At 41.3% G+C, this 23,876-nt stretch overlaps 1 protein-coding gene across 1 annotated transcript in view; it reads left to right on the forward strand.

The window, feature by feature from the left end:
* The first annotated feature begins 10,859 nt into the window (after positions 1–10,859).
* The window catches only part of CSGALNACT2 (chondroitin sulfate N-acetylgalactosaminyltransferase 2), a 30,713-nt gene continuing 17,696 nt past the window's right edge, over positions 10,860–23,876 (forward strand). The window contains exon 1 of the mRNA XM_063405954.1: positions 10,860–10,999. The gene's annotated coding sequence lies outside the window, so the exon portion shown is untranslated. The remainder of the gene's footprint in view (positions 11,000–23,876) is intronic.

Below are 23,876 nucleotides of genomic sequence, written 5' to 3' on the forward strand. Positions count from 1 at the left end.
AGAGCTTCCCTGTTGGATTGCATACTCGATCCTGGTTTCCGACAAGCAGTAGCCACAGCAACTTTTCCTTTGCACAGACATTTGCCATGTTGAGAATGCTTATGCACAGCAAACACACAGCTCTGCAGGCAGGAGGGGCTCTGCTGTGGTACCACGGTGACCTTCACTGGCATGACACGACTGCCAGAGTGCATACTTGGAAAACAAGGGGCACTGAAAGTTAAACCCCTTATACGGGCTGTTTTTCTATTGAGAGATCTGTGAAAAAGGAGAGAAAAATCACACTGGTGGTAACTCCATGCTTTGTCTGGTTGTTTTCCTATATTTTATGTCTGTAAATGGGAATTCCTCACTTGCCATGAGCAACCAAAGGCATCAAGATTTTTGGTTTTGTTTGGGTTTTTTTCTTCCTTAAATGAAGAATGTAACTTTATCCAGTATCTTCAGCAACAGTATGCAACTGAGAGATGTGAAGCACCCAGTTTCTAATCTGACAGCCCTGTGACAACATTGCTGTACAGTAGGTGAGAGGGACAGTAAGTGATGCTGAAATAACCAGTGGGTGCAGAGAGCAGTGTGTACTTCAGACTTTCAGCATAAGTCGGTGTTGTTTCAACCATTAATTTGTGTGAAAATTTCACTAATAGTGCTACCTATCCTACTGGACATAGATCCTCTCTATAAAATACGTACACAGCCCATAATTACAGTTTCCATGCACAGTTACCTGCATTAAGTGCAGTTTAATGAAAAATTACGTGTTTCCTAATCCAATTAATTTTGACTCCCTTCCTGCTCATGAATGTTGAGAAGAAATAGATTATTGCTTTTAAGTATTCATTCATAATATGAAAGCTTCTTAAGTCTTCTGTGTATGCTATCTTTGTAAATATTTCCCTTGAAGTGTTTCCTGTTTGTTCTGCGTTGCCACTAGTCAAAATGGTAACAATTTTGTTTCAGTTCCTCTTTGGAGAGTAAATGTACTTCCCACATGGGAAAAAAGTGATACAGCAGATGATTATTTTTCCATCGGTGCCAGAAATACTTATGCACTCGGCTGCCCTGAGGAAAGTGGATTCAGAGGGAACAAATGACTCACCTAAATATACAGGTTGGAGGGAATAACTTTCTAAAAATTTCTGCCAACCTTTTCTAAATATCTGCAGAAATGACATGGTTTACCTGATCTGTGCTTTGTGACAGATGGGGAAGAGCATGAATCTTACATGTCAGTACAGTCCTTAGAGCAGCACAAGGAAATCATTGCAGTATTGGTTTCCACAAACTTCCAGAGGTAGGCTACTCAGAAAATCCACTGTGAGCTTGCAATTTTTAATTTGCAGACATTAGCCTGCAATGTCCATAGTTTCATGTAGAAGAAGTTCTTAAAAATATTATCCCATGGATATGAGGTACAGAATATGTAAATCGTGGAGATTTTATCTACAACTCGTCATGCAAAATATGGATGAATCTCTATGGTACCCTCAACTGGACCTTAGAAATCCTCAAAAATACACAGTAAAAGCAAGCTTATGTTCCTTACTGATTTGTATCAATCTTATATCAACAATGCAAGCTTCAAAATACATGTAAAAAGAATATTTCTACTCTAACTTTTGAAAGTTCAAAAAAATTGCTTATAATTTTGAAATACTTTGTTTCAAAACTCAGCTTACTGGAAAGCATTGTTTCTCACTGTAGCTACAGTGGTAAATAAATAACAAAATACTGGTGGTAATATTCGAAAGCACCAGCCCTTAAGTAGCACCAGGCAATGTTCCCCATGAACAGAGTGCAGATGGGCCATACTGTGATGAATGCTTTGATCTTTTCAGCCCAAGCAAACTTCCTGAAAAAGAACCGAGTCATTCCCTAAAAATGTATGCAAGTACTCAAAATCTTAATAGGAAAACCTAAGCTGCTCACATCCTCTCTAACGTCACAAAATTTAAGTAGACCCTCTGAAGTTAGTGGGATCATTCATAAATACATTATTCATAGACATTTGCTGGTCTAAAATCCAATATGCTGAGAGTCAACTAGCAAGAGTACAAAGGGTCTTACAAAATGTGGATAAAGTAGCAGTAGCCTTGGTGTACTCAACCCTGGTACGGTACTTTAACTTGCCTGTTGGGAAGCAGTCTGTAGAATTAGGTACTAGACACTAGAGAACAAGCACAAATAAATTTCTGATTTATACCTAGAAGAGACAGTGAATGAAATACTTTTTGGTGTTTATCAAGCCCTTCAGTAAAGCTGAGTTGTTAGTTTAAGCTGTGTTTTGTATTTCTCATTTCTAAACTTTGGGACAACAACCTGTGTCTTCCAGTTACAACAGAGAGAAAAATACTCTTAATGCATTCTGACGAAATTACTAGTTCCTCTCTTTTTATAGTGTTTTTTGGCTTTACCTGGTCTTTTAAAGGGTTACATGTTTCTTAAAACAACAAATTTCTTGCTGAAACTTCTTTCTTTGAGTCATTATCAAAGTTCGTTTTGCTGATAATGTTCTGAAGTTAAGTAAAAGCATTTTGTCTGTCTGAGGATAGATGAGTACACCTTCCCTTAAGCTCATCAGAAAGAACTAGCTCCTTGTTTGGGTTAAAAAGGTACCATTTACAAAAATGCAACTTTATCTCATCTGCAAGCAGTTTCATATGGATTACAGAGTAATCTAAATAGTGAGAACAGTTTAAGAGCATTGCAGTTGTACTTACCATGATTTGAAATCCTGAACAATTAGCCTTGATCTGGATATCAATCAATCACTGCAGTTCCTGGTATGATTTTTCTGCACTCAGCAGGTCACATAAATTACTGTTAAAGCCCTTATATAATTTTTCAGCTGTTCAGGGCTTTCCTTGACATGATCATGATCAAAAGAGTTTAATGTGAACACTGATTTGCATTTGGAATATGAACATGGAACATTTTCATAGCTTCCTGCCAAGGCAATTTCTTTTCTGAATTTACTGTGCTTAAGGATGGACGTATTTTAAATTTTTTAATATAACTAAATCAAATTAATATGTATTTTAAGCATTTTGTTTGCAAAGAATCTTGCTTGCCTGTATTCAGGTATATTTGAATTACTTTTTGGGGAAAAAATCCCTGAAAACTCCACCTACTCTTTCAGAGAATGTAATGGGGTGTAAGGTACAGCCCAGTGCAAATCAATAAACCAATAGGATATGCTCATCCTACTTTTTTTTTTATTTTCCAAACTGCTGCCAATGACAAGAACAGAATCCCTTTATTGAAGAGTATTTCACAAAAAAGGGGAGGAGATTCAGAATAAATTCTTGTCTGTTGGAAAAGCACATGTCAAAAGGGTGGAATCCCAAGGAAGGGGTGGCTGATGGGACAGAGGAGGAGGCTGAGAGGGAGGGCTGATCTCATTCCTTGGGAAAGCTGGTGAGGATTCGTCTTCAGATGATTAAAAAGCTTGGAAGAGCATTGTAAAGACTGAAATGTGGGAAAAGTGTATGAAAAGGTCCAGATCAATACCAGACCTATAGTATATATTTTTTAAAATGTTAACTGGGTTAACTCTCTAGCAGGGTTAACTGCTTTCCAAGATAGTTTTTGTGTGGTCAAGAGTGCCAGTGATTGATTTGACAGCAGAAGACAAGAATTATTCTTTCTGGTACAGGGTATAAATCATTGAGGGAGATTTTAGCATCAAAGGAAATAATTTAAATGTTTACTCCACTGTTTTTCCTGTGCAGAGGCTTTCTGAACAGTGGCTTAGTCCAGCCAGAAACAGAAAGGCATAAAGTTTATGCTGACTATAAGAATTTTTATTTTAAAACAATGCTGTTGGAGGTCTAACCCAGTGTTGTTCTTCCAGGATCATTTGTTAAAATGAACTGTGACAGTTTGTTAAATACTGAAGAGAAACAGATTGTGAGTTTCTGTAATAATACTACAAAGAATATTTTTAATTATACTGCAAAATATTGATCCCCATTTTTACATGCACAAAGATAAAGTAAGCAATCAAATTAGGCTACAACAAGTTACCATCACAGACAACACTGGAACCAAATAGAAATCATGTTAATGGAATAAATTCTATTTGCTTATTGAGTCTCCATTATGGTTTCCTCATGTTAGAAAATGTGAAATGCATGCTTTGAAATGCTACAGCTTAAACTAGAGATTGTTTGTGTTACCATTTCAAATTATATTTACTAGGCAATACATAGCAGAACACAGTTCAAGGCTATGAAACCCTGAAACACAGTGATGTGAATAGCACATATTACCTTTATTGCTAGGAAAGGCATCAAGTCTGCACTAAGGACTTGTCATATGAGATTTCAGCATGGCTCAGGGGGAGCAGAAAACACACATCAAATTATCAGCAGCATTTTAGCATTCACGAGTTAAGCAATTTTTTTTCACCTCCTACATGTGGCCAAATTTTGTGATTTGCATTTTTCTGCACTTGTAATGAACATCTTCATGTTGTGAGTGTACATCAGTAATTTAAGCACAGCTTGCACACAGCTTCTAAGATGCTTGAGTTGCAGAAAAAGTCAGTTTAAAAAACCTTTTATCTCTATGCTTATCCTGTCATAAATATGATTTGTTGTTTAAAATATTGCAAATCCTTGCTTGTCTAGCATGGTGCCAGAACTGGTAACTGACATTCTTTAAATTAAAAAATGAAATAGAAATGTCATTTATAACTATTCAATTCCATCTAGTAAATACTTCTGAACTTGATATTCCATAATTTAAATGGGGTGCAGGCTGCCAGATCAGGTCTTTCTCATTCTAGTTCTAAAAATAGGGACAGGAAAAGAGAAGCAAGAACACATTTTCCTTGCTCTTGAGTAGGAGTGGGAACAAATTCAAGTGATTTTCAAAGTATCTTGCTGTTCAGCTCTCCTGTAATTGCATTTCTAATGTAAAATCTCGCTTTGAATTAATTTGATTTGGAGTTTCATTTTACCAACAGATGTGAGATGTGAGCATCATTGTAAGACACTCATTAGCAAAACTTTTTCCTAACAAAGATAAAACAATTGTTACAAGCCAGCAATTAAAGAGAAGCTTGTGAGACTGCTCGGAATGCAGTGACATTTGATCCTGACTTAGCAAATCAGTTCATCCCTACCCATTGGTTTTATAATGATAACAGTGAAGTCTCAACAGCATACTTTAGCACTTTTCCAGAATCAGCCCCTGCTTTTATGCACCACAGGAGCAGATGCCAATTTCCATGAAAATCTAAACAAAAGTATTTTCAGCTGCTCAACTGAGGTGTGGTATTTTCTTCTGGTTGTCTGTTGATTTTTTATGGTACCCAGGAGGGCTCTCTCTTGACAAGGGAGCCTTACTTTTGCCCTGTCTTAATACTGTTACGGCCCTGTGAGTTCTTCAGTGATTGGTAAAGTATTGCTAATAAAATCAAAGTAGTTAGGTGGTTTTATTATTACTTACATGCCATCTTATGGGAGGAGTTTAAAAATATGAAAAATGTTGCAGTTAAAAACATTTTAATGATGTATATGCAACAATGAATGGTACCAGAAACAAGAGAAACAAATAATTTGTCATATGAACTGGCTGGAGTTTTCACCCAAATGGAGGGAGATCTTTTTTGAGCAGTGACAGACAACTCTCAACACTAGGAAAAAATCCCCAAACCCCAAACTGGAGTAGATAAATATTGAAAACAATGGACTAGCACAGTAGAGACAATGAACTATAGACCTTTCTTAGTCTCTGGTCTTGTCTAGTGAATGAAGAAATGAACACTGGCTTTGTCCTAACTGTTTGCTAAGCTATCAGCATGGATGATCATCTCTGTGCTGTGCCTTTCTACAGTTCTGTTTCTGTTTTGTGTGGAAGGTGGTGGTGGTTTTATTGACTGTTGGGCAGGCTCAATGGGTGCACCTGATCATGCAGTAACACGTATTAAATACTGATATACTGAGTATTTTGTATAAAACATGAAGCACATCAGATCAAGAAAGCCCAAATACTTCTCTCTAGAGAGACTGCGTTTACTGTAGATATTTATCTGAATAACTTGAGCTTTGGTGCATGAGGCTTTCAAGACAGAAAAAACCCCAACCAGATAACCAGCCAAAAGAGCTTGATAATTTATATTGTTATCTCATCAAACAAGGAGTGTTTGTGAAAGATTTTCTGGCTTAAATCTCATATGTAGAATGTTCTAACTCGCTTCTTTTGCTGCATTCTGTGTAGTCAGGTCTACAGTTTAAAAACTAATTTAATAGAATTGATTTTAAATCTGTTACTTCATGGTATTCATAGGTTACGGTTCTGCAGTACTGAAGTACAAAAAGAAGGAATATGTATTTTTTAGTATGTTTTGCATAACCCTGAGTCTTCCAGTCCAACCCTTCCTATTCATTTTCCATTCTAGGCACAGAATATGGTTGCTTGGGCTTGGTTTCAGAGTCATTGCAGTCAATGTATTCCTGACGAAATTTTCTTCTTTTAGAAAAATGCCTACAGCACTTCTTGGTGCTATTAGACAGAAGCTAAATAGTAAAGGTGTTTTGGAATAGTCAGAAATAAACCAGTGTAGAATTCCAGCACCACCTCCATGGATTACTTTCCGTGCATGCTGTTACTGCTGACTCCGATGTGACACCCTGGTGCAGCTGGGAGTGAGCAGTGGCGCCCTGGGCACACAACCCATTGTTCCTGCCAGGAAAAATAAGGCCACGGGGCCAGGAAAAATGCTCTGCCACCACTGCAGAATACTGCCTGCTGCTCTCAGCTGGAGCAGCAGCACAGCCCAGGCATTTAGCACAGCTCCCTGCTTGTCCCCTTGTGTGTTCCTTTTCCCCGTGGCACCAGCCAGAGCGACACTGTACTGGAATACAGGAATGTTTCCACAATCCGTTTGCTACTGTCACAGAGCTCGGCAAAAAGTTATTTGAAGAGATTGTATCCAAAAAATTCTGATTTATCCTTCTATATGCTTTTCCAGATGCTAAACTATCTCTATTCAAAGAAAAAAGCAAGTGGACTACAGTAAGCACTTCTGTTATCAGAAGAAAGCTTTTTCAGATAGTAGATAAAAGTAAATCTTATTTACATTCACTTATAGCTGTGATTGTATTGATTTTTTTTATGATAAGGAATGTCTTCTACTTTCATGAATTAGTACCATAATTATTGAGTCTGCTTTAATGTATGAAAAGACTCTATATAAATTTAAAGTCGGTTGATACTGTTTTCTAAGGGGAATTTTGAAAAGAAGGAATTTAGCAACAGTGATCCCAAAACTACAGGAAAAGAGCAATCCATAACACTTCATTTCCCAAACATTATATAAATTATATGCTTCTAAGTCCAAAGTTTAGTGCATTATAATACCAAAGAATTACTATTTGACTCCAAAACACTACATGAAAAAAAATGTAGCCTTCAGCACTCAAAGATGCAGAGGCCAAAAGCCTCGGCATTGACAAAAAGGAAATGTTGCTCAGTGCAAAATGAAGGGCACAGTAACAATAAATACAGGAAGATTATTGCGTTGTGTGTTGGTACAAACTAATTTTACAGATGTGCTGTCTCTCCTAAAGCTACGGTAAGTCAAGAGATTATTCCATCTCTGCAAGCAGCGAGGTAAAGTATCCTGGCATTCCAAGAACCTTTCACACATGTCATTGATGCCCCACGATGACAAGTCCGTGTCCTTTCAGAGGTGCAGAGCAGCCCCCAGGCTGGCTTTCAGTGCCCCAGTTGGTGCTGACTCTGCAGCAGGGCCAGCAGAGCCTCAGGTCAGGCTTGGCACTGCCCACAGCAGCCGTGAATTGATTCTGCCGAGGTGCACGGCCTCTCCCAGACCCCCATTCACTGCCCGGGGCAGCAGGAGCGCTGGGACAGGAGCACTGACAGAGGGTCACAGTGTAACTCGGTGAGAAGCTCACACTGGGGATTTTGAGGGATATAAATCACCATGGTTAAAATACTGGAGGAGGGTTGATTTCAGAAATCTTCAGTATTCTCCATGGTTTTGGTTGCATTGTTCAGTATCTGTTATAAATAATTTGCAACACTTAGGAAAAAGAAAGCGGCTTCACATGGGATCATGTTGGAATTGTGCCATCAGTAAAGCTGAGCTGTGGTATTTGACAAAAAGCCTTGTGTCATGGCAAACTAATGACTATTGTTTGACAATTAAAGCTCAGAATTTTCAGGCAAAATAATGGACCATTTTTCTTATTCTACATGCACGTTTAATTTTGGCTCAAGAGGTTAATAGAACAAAAATATTCTTTGTTGAAGGTTTGCTTTTTTTCTTTCCTCCTTTGGCCTCATTTACATTACTCCTTTACATTGGTATCATGTTCTCAGATCAGCTCTTCTCTCTCTTTGTCTTTTGTTTCTTCCCCTCCAGCCCACACATATTCTTAAAAAAAAAAAAAAAAAAGACATAAAAAAGAAAACCAAAGCCACTAGAGGCTGGAGAAAATGCTTTTCTGGAAAACGCTTCTTTTTCGAATAAGCTATTGCCAGCCAGCCACTTCCTTTCCCCCAACTGTACCAATTTTAAGAACAGTGTTTAGCAAAATTTAGGGAAACATTTTTAAAGTCTGTCTCCTAAATAACCATCCTATCATAATATTTTAGCAAAATCCAAAGCTGAGTCACATTAAATTATAAATATATAAATAAATATATAAATATATATACTATTGGTCTCAGATGCTAGGAGGTATGCAACTACCTGTCTAAGAAAAACCCCCTGGCTGAAACAAATTGTATCTTAAAACACAGACATTTCCTAAATATTTTATTGCCTGCTTTATTCACAAGCAATGTGGGAATTCCTTTGTAGGCCTGTAAGATTAACACCAAATAGGAACTATAACATCTATCAGCATAAATATAGGTCTGAGTTGTGAAGGAATATCTCATCTTGGAACAGCTTGTTCTGATAGAAGAATCAGGAAACTATACACAACATCACTGCAAACCCATCATTTTTCCTGACGTGGTAGACCTTTCATACAGAGATGACTATGAATACCCATGTCATTCCTACGAGAGGTTAGGAAATCTATTTTTTCCTTTTCTCAGTCTGGAAAAAACAGTCTCCCTGGTAGAGAAGAAATTCTGGTAAACAGAGGAAACTGGCACTTAGAGAAGAAGAAAAAGTATTGTGTGTATAATCTCCTGGAAGGCCCTGTACAGCTCTCCCCACACAGCAGCAACCAGCTCATTTGCAGAAAGGTGGTACCTGGGAAACCTGAAGCACAATATTCAGAGTCTGGTTGCCCTCTATAGGCCAACCAGTGGGTGCTGCAGTGGTGTCAGAGTTTGTTTAAGATCTATAATGTAGGGTTAGTTAACAAAATCCAAAATTTCAGTTATTTCCATTCCGTTATCTTCTTGTACTCACAGATATTATGTCTACAGAACACTGCAGTCTCCAGTGTGCCGGTGTCTGCTAGACTCCTACTCATTATCCACAACAAAGACGACAAGCAGGATGTTCAACAGTCCTCTGTAGCATGCAATACTGAAACTTGCATGAGGTTAGGTTTGAAATAGTATATTTGCATACTGTTTTAAAAGAGTAATGAAGCCACACTTGCCTAGTTTGAGGTGTGCACGTGTGAATATTTAAAACCTTCTGATAATTCTCTTCTATGAATATACTTTTCAGTATATTTTTGAGGAAAGTGCCTGGATGTATGGCTGCCCACACCAGCTAAGTGTCTTTTCCCTGTTCATTTAAAGTATTCCCTGGAAAGACCTTTGCTATCTGACGGCCTGAAATCTAGGCTGAACAGATCTGGTCCTTGGACACCCAGCCCCCTGCCATGCTGCGTGGTATAGCTATTGATCAACAGATGGGTTTGTGCCTGCCTGCAGACAAAGGGCTGCTCTGTGCTAAAAGGAGTACAGATCCTGACAAAGCAGTAACGTGACAAAGCAGGCAGCCTCTGCTGCTCAGACCACTGGGGCTCTGTTCTGGAAAGCCCTCAGTGCCTGTCTTTGAGACAGGTGAGCAGTCACAGGCAATCCAGCATAGAGATGTCAAGTTAGGGGGTGCAGGCCTGTACATAATAAGCCTTTACTGGCTTTCTCTGACTCTGTTTTTGATGAGCAGGACCAAAACCATTTGCTACATAGTTGTGGAAGAACACTCCTACCTTACCTGCTTCCTGAGCTTCACTGTTATCAACTGCTGCAGGCCACCACCATTCACAGCACCTGGCTGGAAGCTGCATGAGTTCCCAAGCCTGGCTTCCTTTCAGGTGAAGCCCTGCAGAAAACTATTAAAAAAAATAAAAATAAAAAAAGTGTAATGAAATGTTCTTCTGTAAATACAGAACTGTACATAAATACTTGGATAGGTAGAAAATAATTACTGGTAAATTCTGTTGCTTTCCACCATACAGTCTACATCACAATGTCACGGTTTTGCTAACATTTTGGGAGATCAGAATCACTGTGCTGCTGCTGGACCTGTGCGAGGCAGGGAGCTCCGGGGCTGGCAGAGCAGCCTGTGCTCAGTGCCCGGGCAGTGCCGAAGCTGTTCCCAGGCGGGGCAGGGTCGCTGTCCGGGAGGGCAGCGCTGCGAGCAGGGAGCGCTCCGGGCGCGCTCGGTGTGGCCGCGGCGCTGAGGGGCCCGCCCGGCGGGCGCTGCCGCCACAGCTGCGGAGGGTGCATTGGTTCGCTCCCGTCTGCCGCCCTCAGACACGGACCTCCGGCCGCTCCCGGGGCGCATCGGAGCGCGGCGCGCCCCCGCCCCAGGGCAGCGGCGGGGCCGCAGGGCGGAGTGAGGGAGGGCCCCCGGCCCCGCCCTGCTGCCGAGCGGCGGCCGCGGCCCCGCTTCCCCCGCGGGACTGCGCGGGGGACCCGGTGCCGGTCCCGCCCTGGGGGCGGTCGGGGGCGGCCGGCCCGTCCCCTTTAAGCGGCGCGGCGGAGGGGCCCGCCCGCTCATTTCCGAGCACGCAGGAAGTGCAGCCGGGGCTCCGCGCCGGCCCGCGCGGTGAGTACGGCGGCACCGCGCCCCTCCGCCCTCCCGCCGCCCCGCTGCTCCCCTCAGCCCTCACCTGCCCGCCGCTCTCGGCCGGCCCGCCGCCCCTCCCCGCTGCCGGCAGAAGGTGCCAGGCAGCGCCCCGGAGCCCTCCCGGCCGCGGACAGCGGCACCGCGGCGGGCCCGGCCCCGTGTCCCGGCCCGGAGCGGCTGCGGCCGGCCCGCACCGAGCGCCCGGGGCGGCCGCGGGTCCGCGCAGCCGGGGCTGCCCCGACCGCCCTGGCACGGCGGCCTGGCGCACCGGGCCACTCGGTTGTACGGTAGCGCTGTCTCAACAATAAAATGAATCTGTCCCTCACGGCTGCGTTTCCATTGTGTTAGCTGGCCGTAGGCGTGCTGGGAGCGCGTTTGTGCAGCCGCAGGCAGCGGGATGCAGCAGGCGGGCCCCCCCCCCGCAGCGCAGCGCTGGAGCGGGCGCGGTGGCAGCGCCCGGCCGGGCTGTGCCGGGCTGAGCGGGGCCTCCGGGCTTGCTGGAGCCGCGAGAAACCCCCATTCCTTCCACCAGGCCCCCAAAATAGGGGAAATTATGATGAGGGTACTTAATTATCCTCAGTGAAATGTTGAGCATTGTTTAAACGACGGCTTACATCTGTTCGTTTTTGTCAGACGCGTTCTTGCTCGGTAAATTCTGTGCTCTCGCAAACTGTGATAGTAGCAACGTTTTGGTATTGAACATAAAAATAATTTGTGTATTTGTCACCAGTCAATTAATTCAGAAATGCTAAAGCAGAAACGGGAGGGGGGGCATGTTGCAATTTGCAAGAATGTCTTTAAACCTAAGTATGTAGAAATTTAAACTTGATAGTACATGTTTTCATTGAAGTGTAATCAGTGTTTACTTTATTCTGTTGTTTTGTTGTTTGTTTGTGGCTTCTTTCCCTTCAAGCCCTCTGTCAGGTGGAAATTGAGACACTGATCACTTCTGCTTAACTTGTAGATGATGGATAAGGATTAACTTTATGCTCTTCACATGGGTAACTCAGAAGAACTGTAGAAAAGAGAGATTGTTTCAACACTAAGTCAATATCTCTCAGGTTAAGGTCATACAGTAAAAATACCTTTTTTTTTCTGTCTTTTTTCCTTGGAGACTGTAATGCTAGGCCTCACAGGGCAGTTTCTTCTTTTCCAGTATGCACTAGCTGCAAGTTCTTATCTAGCTTAAGTGTGTTTGAAGGAAACTTCTGGCTTCCCTTTATTTATTAGCAAGATAGTGGGTCTCAAGGAGCACCAAAGACAGGAGTTTGGAAATATTCCCAGTAGCTGTCAGTGGAGGTAGATGCGTTTTTCGAAGGGGTGTTAGCTGCAAGCCTCAATTACACCCTGAGGCTTTTATGGGAGACTCAGCCAGTAAGGCCTTATCAGAAATATCAGGAGCCCCACGCTGAGCATTGCTACAGCACCGCTGTCATAAACCCTCAGCAGCTGAACACGGGAAGAACAACAGTGCTTGTTGAGGTACATGACTGTACAGACCAAATAGACACTGCTTAGTTTGTCTGTTGCTGGAGAAAACATGTGAAAACTTCAGTGTGATTTAGTTGATCTTGAGTAGTTCTTTTCCTGCTTGCTCCTGTGACTTTGTTTTAGCATCTCTGTCAGGCTTAAGGAAGGAAGGAATAAAGGAAAAAAAGGAACCCCCAAACCTGTTGGTACAGTTGCTACATTCTTTGCTTTTATGTTCCAACCCCAGGATATGGGTCTTCCCAAGTCAGTGAGAAACATCATCTGAGAGCATAGTTAAATGATAAATAGCTGTGGACTGTTATCAAGAAAACCCACAAGCATATCTGGCACAAGAATTTCAACCCCTGCATCTCAGTCTGCTACTTCACGCTTGCCAGAAGTGTTCTGTGGACCTCTTTATAAAAAGAATCCATCAGAATCACCTGAACTTTTTTAAAAGAGATAAAACTAAACTCCCAGAAGGGCGGGTATGAGAAATATGAGGTCAGTTTTTTGCTGCAGAAAACAAATTGCACAATATTTTTCTTGTCTCTGAAGCAGCCTGTCATTATGAAGCAAGCTTCATGACTTGCAGTATTTTCTCCTTAAATAATGCGGAAACAGGATCACAGAGGTGGGATGAAAGTCAGGCTTTGGATAAGTGCTGGAACTGATAATGTCCTTGGCTTTTTGTTAGCCCATCTGCCCTCTAAAGGATCAGCCCTCCAGAATAAAAGCATGGGAAAAGGCCACAATAATTTCACTTCTAGAAAAATAGTGTAGAAAATAGGCAGGGGTTTCAAGAGTACAAGACTTTCTTTTTTTAAAAAAATCATAATTCTCAAAGGGCACAGTGGGAAGAAAATACCTTCAGGAGCACATTGTTTAAAAAAAAAAGACCAAACCACAAATAACTGTGCTTTATCTGTGTATCTAATTGTGTTCTTTGAAGCTTAGTGCTGGAAATGGGGAAATGAGACCAGAACTCACAAGATGTTTATAAAAGAAATAGAATGCTTTTTGAAGGGAATGGGAATGTAGTTTTATTTCTGAGTTGGAACCACAGCTTATAAGAAGAATTAGCAGAAGGGTACTTCTTACTGTCTGCCAGAACAGTTTCATTCTGAATGATGATTAGAAAAGCCCAGCATATTCATTAATGTTATAACTCATTAAAAAAATCTGAAAGTATGTAATTACTTTAATATGTTTAATTTCTTTTTTATTAAGCTCTTTGAATTTTCTTTTTTTTTTTTTTTTTGAGGGCAGGAAAAATTCTGCAAGTTGCAGGCCTCCAGTCATGAGTGCCTTCTGGTGCAAAAGGAATTGAACAGGATACTGGTTCAGACCCTGGTTCAGAGGCCCATTTTAGGTGCAGCCTGCTTCTGCTTTTATGCAGGCCTTTTAAAAAATTTTATTGTAAGACTGCAGGTATTTTGTGTGTACCTAAAAATGTAGACAGGCAAGTTATTCAGCTTAGTATTTCTTGGGTATCTAATACTTGGTGGTGTGTGTAAGTCACTGCTAGCTGAGAAACTTTGTTTTAAAAATTACTGCAAGCCATATGTAGTCACTTAAGATGTGCAATTCAAGGGAAAAGGAAAATGGCTTTTTTCCCCTAATCCTTGAAGGTGCTGCATGTGGAAACATGGCACACTGAAATATTTGTGAGAAGCTTGTGTTCTCTCTGCTGGCACTGGGCTGTCTGCTGTAGCTCTGGGTTATGGTGAGGCTGACAGGAGCCACTTGCTCCACAATTATTTCTGAATGGGGTGTGGTGGAACAGTATCTTGGAACAATCTCTGCTTTACCTTATTTATTTTTAAAAGCTCTTTTCATTCTTCCACCAAATCCTCCAAAAGAAAGTTGATAAAACTGGCAAGTTATTTCAAGGTGTGAGTGCAAATGTGAGCTCTGGAAAGAGCATCAACAGAGTTAGTGTTTCAGAGTGAAGTTCAGAGAATCCAAATCAGATGACGTGAGGAAACTATCTTGAAGAGATCTTGTATGTACTTTTAAAATCTCTTTCCTGACAATCATCTCCAGCTGTAATAAAAAGTGGCTGTAGTGATTGGCCTGTTTAGTGATTTATAGCTGCCTGCAGTGTAGGTGCTTTCCAGCACAGTGCCCTTGGGTCTGGTTGCTTCCTTTAGCCCTTCCTGTGTTCCTGGGAGGGTTTTGGTCTGGAGCCCGTCTCCCTGCCCAGCCTGCAGTGCAGGGTGCCCGTGTCTCCTTAGGGAGATGCATTTGAGGAGAGCGTTGGCAGCTGTGTTGAAGGGTGACAGCAGGGGCAGAGCTGCCTCTGTTGTACTTCAGCCTTTTCCCCCCTTTAATTCTTTCACTGGTGGAGTGAGTGGGTGGTAAAGGACAGGTCTGGCTGGCTTTTGTTCCTACCTTTCCTCCTCCCCTATCCTCAGAGGTGGTGTTTCACTGGTGAAGCAGCTTCTGCCAGAGGCTCCTTCTCTTTTGGTACTGGGCTTTCTGGTAGGGATGTCCCTTATGGCAGCTGTCTGGAAAGCACGGATCAGCACCTGACAGCCACCATACACATCCTGCTGCCAAAAGTGAGGCTTCCCGTCAGCTCCTCTACTACAGCCAGGAATGTCATCAATGCAGTGCTTCAGTAGATGGAGGGGTAAGAATGTTTTCCTGTGGGAGTCTGAGTGCAAGTACACACTTGGCAGCTAAAGAAAAAGTGTGCAGAATGGAAGTGCTGTAGCTGTCTCAGCAGCATAGAGATGCCTGGGCTGATGCTGGGGGAGGGTTTGGTGGGCAGACACTTCTGGCACTTGTTCTCCCAAAAGCTAGGGAAAGTCATTTTACTCTTCTCTGGCATACTGGAGGGAATTTCTGTTCAAGGAAACCAATGTGCCAGTTGTAGAGCAGCAGTAAAATTCTCTCATGACTGACAAATCCTCTGGAGATGTGTCCTACCTGCGTACTTTTAATGGCTGTCACCGGCAGCAGTCGTCTCCTTTTGCTGAACGTAGCTCCAGGCTGGTTCTTACGTGCTCAGAGTTAAAATAATACAGTGCAGAACAGGTAGGAGTTAAAAGTAGCTTAGAAATACAATACTTGCGGTTATTGTATTTCCAAGTAAAATTGCTGAACAGGTGAGGTTCTTTTATGTAGACACCTGCGTCTTGTTTTTAACTTTGACAAATGAACATCAAACACAAAATGAGGTTAGTATGTCTGCACTGTTCATTGTGCTTTTTGTTGAGACAATAGATGAGTGCTTTCATAGAAGACCAGATTTAGAGGACACCTAGCTTCTCCAAAAAGTTCTATATGAAGCTACAGTTTTGTATTGACTAGTCCCAGTTAATCATGTAAAGAAAAGGGCCCTAATGGTTTTTCCAATGCCAGTTGCCAGAGACATGGAAGGTCAGTTTCTGGCTTTCAGGTGTGTAATTGCAGGAAGACATGAAAGTTTAAAGCTGATGGCTGAGGTTCTGAGCTCATTCTGTGTGTAGATGTTGTGTTTGTAGTGTGTTGTGTGTGATAGTTGCAGCCAGATTGGTAACCAGGCAGATTTTCTGCTACCTCAGTGTTGGTGTGTGGTGTTTGAGTCTTCTCCGTAGAAACAGCAGAAATAATGCTTTGAAGGGTTCTGGGTGGAGTTTGTGTTGCTGCTGCAGGGGCAGGTGTTGAGCAGCAATGCACAGGAAGCAATTGAAGCTTGTTTGGAACGCTGCTGAATTAAAGCAGAGGAAATGATGTAAATAAGTGTGTTTTAAGCACACTCTGAAAACACATAATGCTAGTCTTGAGCACCATCCAGAGTGAATCCACAGTTCTGAGGTTAAGTCGTAAGTTTCTGTGACATAAAATCTGTCCTGTAAGAGTGTTTTGGGTGACAACTTTCAGATGACTTGTGGTAGCACTTCTGCTGTCTCTTAAAGCCTTCCCCAAGCAGTGGTGTCAAAAAGGATGGCACTTGTCAGCGCTGTTGATGCTGCTCACAGCCCCAGGGGCAGCAGATGCCTTGCATGTCTTGTGCTCTGGTAGAGTGAAAATCAAGACTGCTGAGTGGTAATAGTTTCATCCATCTTTCATGTGCTTTGTGAGTTCCTGATACTCATGGAAGTCTTCTGAAGAAGAGACATACAATTTGTGAAACAGGAGGATGAGTATTGGTTGCAGTCAGTGCTGGCTGGACAGAGGCTGGCAGATTTCTTCCCAGCACAAAGCAGTGCTCCAGTAAGATGCCTCTGCAGGGCAAACTTTGCCTGAGTACCCCCACTGTTGGGCAAAGGACATGCAAAATACTGTATTAGATTCTGCAATGAAGTGCTGCTGTGCATGTTTTCTTCATGTTGGATTTTTTAAATTAGATTTTGGATATAATCCAGTGTTTTTGAATTCTTTTGCATTTAACTCTTCAGAATTCCTCTTTAGTTTAAGGTCCTGATCTTCTGTTAGATGGACAGGTAGGGATTTAAATCAGTTGTGTGAGGGGACAAGAAGGGAAGGAAAAAAACCAACTTTAAACCAGTGTTCAAACAGTGTAGTAGAAGTTGTTGCCAGTAGAACCATGGGTTAAATGTGGCACTTGTGCCAAGTGTCTGTAGTAACAACTTGTATATCCCTGCTGTGAAGCAAAACAAGCAAAAAAAGTAGTGAAATATGAACACAATGAAAGAGGAGTGCAAGGTACCTGCAAAAACTTAGCAGAGGTTGGCAAAAACTCTTGTCTTCTCTCCCCTTCAAACCACAATGATCTTTTCCTGAAGAAAAGGGGAGGAAAGGTGGTTCAAGTGGTCCAAAGACTGACTTCAGGGACTTGAGAAACAAAACAAGAGAGGTGAAGCAGCATAATGCAAAGTGTTCAGTGTTTGATGCTTCTAGTTCATGCTGGCAGCTTTTCCAATACAAGGAAAATATCAATAGATAGTTCTGACAAGCTGCTGGCTTTTCTGCTTCCAGTGAAGCTTGGTATTGCTAGTCCTTTAAGAGTAAGTTAATGCTTAGTTGTAATGTCATACTGAAAAATTACAGATGACATAAGCTGCGCTTCTGGAATGCACCAGATGTTTCTCAGTTGTTTGGCATCCAGCTTTCATGGCTGGTGACATATTCACGGCTGATTTGATGTGCTGAAAGCAGAACCTGAACTACTACACTGAATTTTAGCCTTTCTAAAAACATGTGTAGTTTGTGTTCCTCCTTCCATCTTTCGCTGTGGACTGAAGAATAGCAAAGTGAGCACAGTTTTGAAAACCACATGTGAATTTGAGCTAGCTGATTCAGTTTTATTTAAGAAAAACTTGAGGGTGATTGATTTTCAAAGCAGTATTTTCTCAAAATTTCTGGATCAAGTAGTATTTTAAACTGTTTTTTGTTATTTTAAAACTCTCAGGTCAAACTACCACTTGGATAAAATGCACAGAAATATCTTCCAATGGTCACTTCAGGAGTCTTCAAACTTGCACTGAGGAGGCTTGTGTACAATTATCCCTGGTCTAGGTGACCCTCAAAAAATTGACAATAAATCATAATTTCAGTGAGAACATTGCTGTGGTGCATAGTTGTCCAACAAAACTTTTTAACTGAATTTAAATAAATTTCCTATAAACATTTCTGTTTTCAAGATGGATATTAATAGCAGTTTGAAAGGATTTTTAAGAAAGTTGGATGCACTTGAGAGTTTATCTTCTGTCTGTTTGCACTTCAACTGCTAGAGCTGCATCGTAGTCTGGAATATTACATCCTTGAAAACAGTGGCACCCTTACCAGAGGAAAAAATTTTAAAAATGGAAAAAAAGTTTGACTCCTCCACATTATTAAGTCTCTAACTTTTTTTTTAAACACTGACCAATTTGCTGTGCAACTGTTAGAAAGAGTGCTGTGGGCATGAACTGTCCTTTTCCATCTCTTCTTTTTATAACTTAAGAAAAAGAAATCTCCATGTGAGAATTACCTGTGAAGGCCTCAGAGAGAATCTGTTTTGCTCTGCTGTGTTTTCAGATTTGCTCTACAGCACAAGGAAACTGGATGCATGACCTTTATTCTTACCTCCCAGAGTGAGAAGTCTTCCACTGGCTCCATGTATGAATTCGAATGCCAATTAGCTTTTAAAAAGTGCTCAAGAGTTTATATAGGTTGGCATTTGTATTTTCACTATGCTTAGGTTACAGTAGCTGTGTTATCTTGATCTCCATATATAGAGAAGTAGATGACAGAGATCTGAGAAAACAGAAGACAACTGGATTCTGAGAATGTAGTTAAATATGGAACTCAGGTGAAGCATTTGCAAGAAAACCACATTATTCTCATCTTGTTTTGCCAGCTGCCGTTCCACAGTGGATGACTGCAGTCATTCTCAGTGATTGGTTTTAATAAATAGACCATGGCATCAGTGAGAATGTAAGTGTGCTGTGCAAATGCTGTCCATGTGAGCTGGGATCACCAGTTTTACTGTGCTGTTGCATTTGAGGGAGCATGCTTATCTTGTGTGGGGGAAATATTTAACTGGGGTCTTTTAAGATGTTTAGACACTTTGGGTGCCTAAAGAATAGTTCACCTTTCCTCATTCACTTTGATTCAAGGTGATCTTGTGTTGCTAAGTGTAAATGGTTTTCTGTCCTTCTAAAACAGGCTGGGTTTTGTGCAGAAAAGCCCAACCTACAGCATTACCATTTTTAAGATTGCTGGGCGTCTTAATGTCTGCCTCTTGCTGCAGCTGTTGCTCTGTCCTACAGAAAGAAGTGTAGACATCTCCCCGCACGTGGTCTGATAGAGACTACTGTGCATCCTTGAGGATAGGCTGCAGTTGCTGTAAGAAGTGTGATTTAGTTTTGCTGAAGCTGTCCTTCAGAGTCTTTTTCCTTTGGATGGGTGTGCAGTGTTCCACAGGCTGTTGGGAGGCTCTGCTGCCTTTCAGTGGACAGACTGCTGGCTGTGGTTGCTCACATGTTGTGTCCTGGCCCAGGAGCCCAAGTTCTGATGTGTTATAATTTATGCAGCTCCTTATGGGGACTGTGCCCTTAATAAGGGTTTAACAAAGCCTGTTGTAAAAGTAGACTGGGTTCTTGCCTAGTGTTCATGTGAAAAACAACATTACTTACAAGAGATTGGGAATACCAGGAAAAAGATCTTCCCTGATAACTGTGCTAAGGTAGCTCTTGTACTTCTGTTCTTATTTCTAGGTTAAACTCTAGCAACCAACAAAGTAGGTACAGTAAGTGTAGTCATATAAAACTGCTGTTTTTCCTTTAATTTCCTGTCAATAAGGGGAAGAAGACATACTTCACCAAACTTGGAGCTTGTGGTTTTCTTGCCAAATTTAAAAAGAGGAATAGCACCAACAGCAGTGCAGAAACCCACAAGCTGAATAATATAAGCAATAGGAAAAGTTGTGTCACATAGGAAAGCTGAAGGTGGAAGAGCCCGTCATAACGGCTGTTCAATAATAGTTTTAAAACAAGCAAGCAAATGAAACTCCTTGAGCTGGTCCTACCTAGGACGTTTTACCTACTTTTTCTTGCCAAGCAGATGTCTCTCTTCATAAAAACAATAAAGTGACTATGAGTTGATTTTTGTTTTCCTGGCTTTATCTGAAATGGAATAATACTGACCAGTTTTCTTAAGGTGTAGCTGGTTGGGTTTCAAGTTTCAATTTAATTCAGCATTTTCCAGACAACTGGACTTGCTTTGGATTCACTGAAGTCAAAGGAGGACTTCTATTCATAAGCTCATTGCTTACTTTGGATTAGTTATAAAGTAAATAATATGAATAATACTGTTCTTTCATTTGTCCACTTAACTATGTAATGGATTTAGTTTTGTTTAGGAACAACAAATGTCAGGACAAGCGATAACTTGCTTGCTTGTCTCACTTATAGGAGATAAAACTGCTTCACCAAAAGGTTGCTCTTTTTCCTTGTTATTTCACAGTAGATTATGAAAGAATTGCATTTAAACCGCTGCAGTACAGTTAATACTTCCTTCAGGGACGACAGTCTGACTGTTTTTCCCAAGTGTTGTTGTGGCAAAAATACCACCATTTCTGGGTTGTTTGATATCACCTTCTGCTTGCTTTCTCTGAGAACAGAGGCAATAAACCCCAGAGTATTTCCTATTCTGTTAGCTTGGCAAGCTGATTTATTTTTTTGGCCGTGTACATGGGGCAGGCAAGGGGTGTGTGGTGTGTGAGCAGGATGGGTCCTTTCTGCAGCCCCCATGGCCTGTGTTGCTGTTGGAAAAACATTCCAGGGAACTTGAAACTGAGGCAGAAATTGCAGGAGGGGGTTTGGGCAAGCTGTAAAGAGCGTGGCCCGCTTGATTGTTCTTGATTTCTAAGATGATTGAACACTGCTATTAAAATGAAACCCTAGCCTTTTCTGTGTTTCTGTGTTTTAGAAGTTAGTACAAAGTGTGTTGCTTCAGTTGCATATCCTGAAAAGATGTAATTAATAAGCAGGATCCAGTCCTTGGAAAAGGCAGGGTTTCTTATTGATTTTGTCTGTCCCCTGTGTTGAGAGTGAATTGATCTATCACATGAAACAAAGGAGATGAGAAATCTGATACATCTTCCCTGAATACTGCAGTCTCTAATATGGCAGTGGAAATTTGTGGAGGTTTGGTCTTAATTTTATTTTGGAGCACAGCATTTCTGCTGGCGAAACAACAATGTTGCTTTTTGTAAGAGAAACCATTTGCATGGAGAATACTATTTTTTGAGTAATAAATCCTGTGATTGTTGCACCCTTCACTGAAGTAACTTTTTCCTATGGTTCTTGTGCCTGAACTACTTATTCCTGGTGTACTGTGAGTTCTAGAATGGCCCTTGTGCCAAAGGCATGATTTTCTTTTCCTTCCCATTCGGAAACTAAAGAAATGTCTGAAGTTAGCTATTGCAGATCTGCTCAAGCACTTGAAAATTCATCACAGGCTGTTCATAATGTGGACAGTTCACCACTGTTCTTTTTTTGCCATGTTTTCCATTAAAAATGAGGTGAGATACTCAGTGGTCAGTGTACAGTCATCATCATCCCCCTGTTTCCCCCATGGGACTCTGGCTTTGGCGGAGGAAAGGAAACTGATGAAAATCAAGAGGTAGCTTGAGTTTCTTTTGGTGTCAACCAGGTGAGGTGGGCAGTAAAGCTGAAGTTCAGTGCTTACCAACTAAGGGAGGTGTTGGGATGAATTGGAACAGTGTGTCATACTGTAGACTTTCAGAAAGTTGAAAATAAGCTGCTGCATGTGCTTGATGTGATTGATTTACCGTGGGCAGTGGTTGCAATGGATACAAGCAATACTTTCAGATTTTTCAGAATTCAGTGTGAAACTGGTAAGGTCTAAAGTACTTTGTGATTATTTTCACTTTCCTATTGATTTTATTGAATGCAGGTTGTCTTTCCATAAATTGATAGTGGCTTTTAACTTCTCTCCCATCCAGCAATGCATGTGTGTGTGTGCTTGGGAGCCATAGCTGAAAGCATAAGACCTGGCACAATTATAAAAAGATGATTTTTCTTGGTCAGTAAAGAGGGTGAGAATTTCAGCAATTAATTCTTGGGATTTTTTTCTCTTCCTTTCTTCCTAATAGCTGACAAGTCTGACTTAGGTACTGGCTCAAGTAGAACTGTGTAATAAAACCTGGACAAATTCTTTTGTCTTTTCTGGGGCTATACCTCAGCAGACTGTCTAAGCAGAGATGATGTGACGTGTACTTAAGGTATGGTTTGAGGTTTTTCACTCCAGGATTTATGCAAAGATCATCTGCCCAACTTGCAGCAGATGCCCAACTTGCTTTGTGTTTGCTTTCAGCAAGGGAGAAGATAAAGATGTGCGCAGTGTTCCTCTAATATTCCAAGCTATTCTGTTGTCAGAGGTACTGTTCTTCAGAATAAGGGAATATGCAAGGGAGGAGATATGTTTTCATTGTATAACTTGCCAAGAAGAGAAATATGTGTGGAGGAGGCTTAAGACAGTGGATAACTGTGTCATCTGGGTGAAATTATGAACAATAAAACAACTCTTAGCTGGAATTTCATGGGCAGCTAAACAGTGACCGTCTAGGGCATGCTGAATGAAAATGACATGTCTAAAATAAAACATGCTCACACAAGGAATGTCCCCACAGTCTGGCACGAAGCCAAGTGCATACTGAATTAGGTCACTGCCTTAAGTGTGAATGTTTTCCAACTTCAGAAAGATGTACTCATCCTTTGCAACAAAGAACAAAACCAGAATGCTAATATAATAAAAAAAATGTAAAGCATTTTCAATTAGCATGCTGGTCTATTCCCTTGTGCGTTCAGAATCAATGAACGTTTTTTGTAAGGAGCAGAAACATTTCCATTGTTGAATATACAGAAGGCCCTGGAAACGCAGAAAGAATTAACAACCAGGTGCCTCTGGAAAACCTGCAGGTCTTCATAAGCATTGTATAAGCCTCAGATGTCTCATTCTTCAGAGATCATACAGACTATTGCAAATAGACTTGTTCTGAAGGACTGATATGAGGTTAAGTACCAGCATGTGCAATTTAAACTTAAATTTTGGAACTTAATCTTTAAGCACTGAAATTCCAGGGACTTACATGTGATTAGTTATTATCAGGTAATCTTACTATCCTTTTTTATAAACTTCAGAATGTTCTGTGTAACCCAATCAGTTTCCTGATTGTGATTTTTAGGATCCCATGTGTTTTTGCTTGTTCTGGAGTTTCACAGCCTGCTTTCTCTTGTAATCATATTCTACAGCCTAGTTACTGGAATTCCTAAAATAGGCCTGTGCCAGACCAAATTCATATCAAATTTGGGTTGTAAATATGCAAAAACAAGGTGGGGTTTTTTTCACCCCTGAGAAGAGAGGATAGTAAGATAAGAGTGCTTATAGGCCCTCCTTTTCCAGTGGGGTAAGAAGGAAGGAAGGTTCTCACAGCATTCACTCACTCTTTGAAGCATTCAAGATGAAATGTCTTACTCCTTTATGATGACTTCCTTCAGCAGAAGTAATACTGAAGGAAAAAAAAGTCAATTGGCTCAGTTTCCACTGCTTTAGCAAACTAACTTACCCATTCAGCTCTCCATGTGCAATTTTAAATTTTAATGTTCAACATAACTGGTTGCATGAACATTCCCAGCCCTTAAAAACCACGGTGAAGCTCTAATGGGAAAACCCCTTGTTCTTTAAGGTGTTGCAAAAAATGGTCAAACATAAATAGGCAATGCCTGTCTCTGTAAAAAGGCTGTCTTGTTAATAGGATTGCCACTAGCCCATAGATAAAGGGTTTCAGCTAATGAAGGAGTAATTAGAGCCTAGAAGTAAAAGTACCAGTGAGCTCTTTGCAGCCCAGCTCGTGTAGTTCTCATTGCTTCAGAAATTGTGTGGCTTATTGTATCTCTCCCTGAGCACCCCCAAGGGCAGCGCTCCC

The sequence above is a fragment of the Prinia subflava genome, chromosome 9, assembly GCF_021018805.1.
Source record: "Prinia subflava isolate CZ2003 ecotype Zambia chromosome 9, Cam_Psub_1.2, whole genome shotgun sequence".
NCBI lineage: Eukaryota > Metazoa > Chordata > Aves > Passeriformes > Cisticolidae > Prinia > Prinia subflava.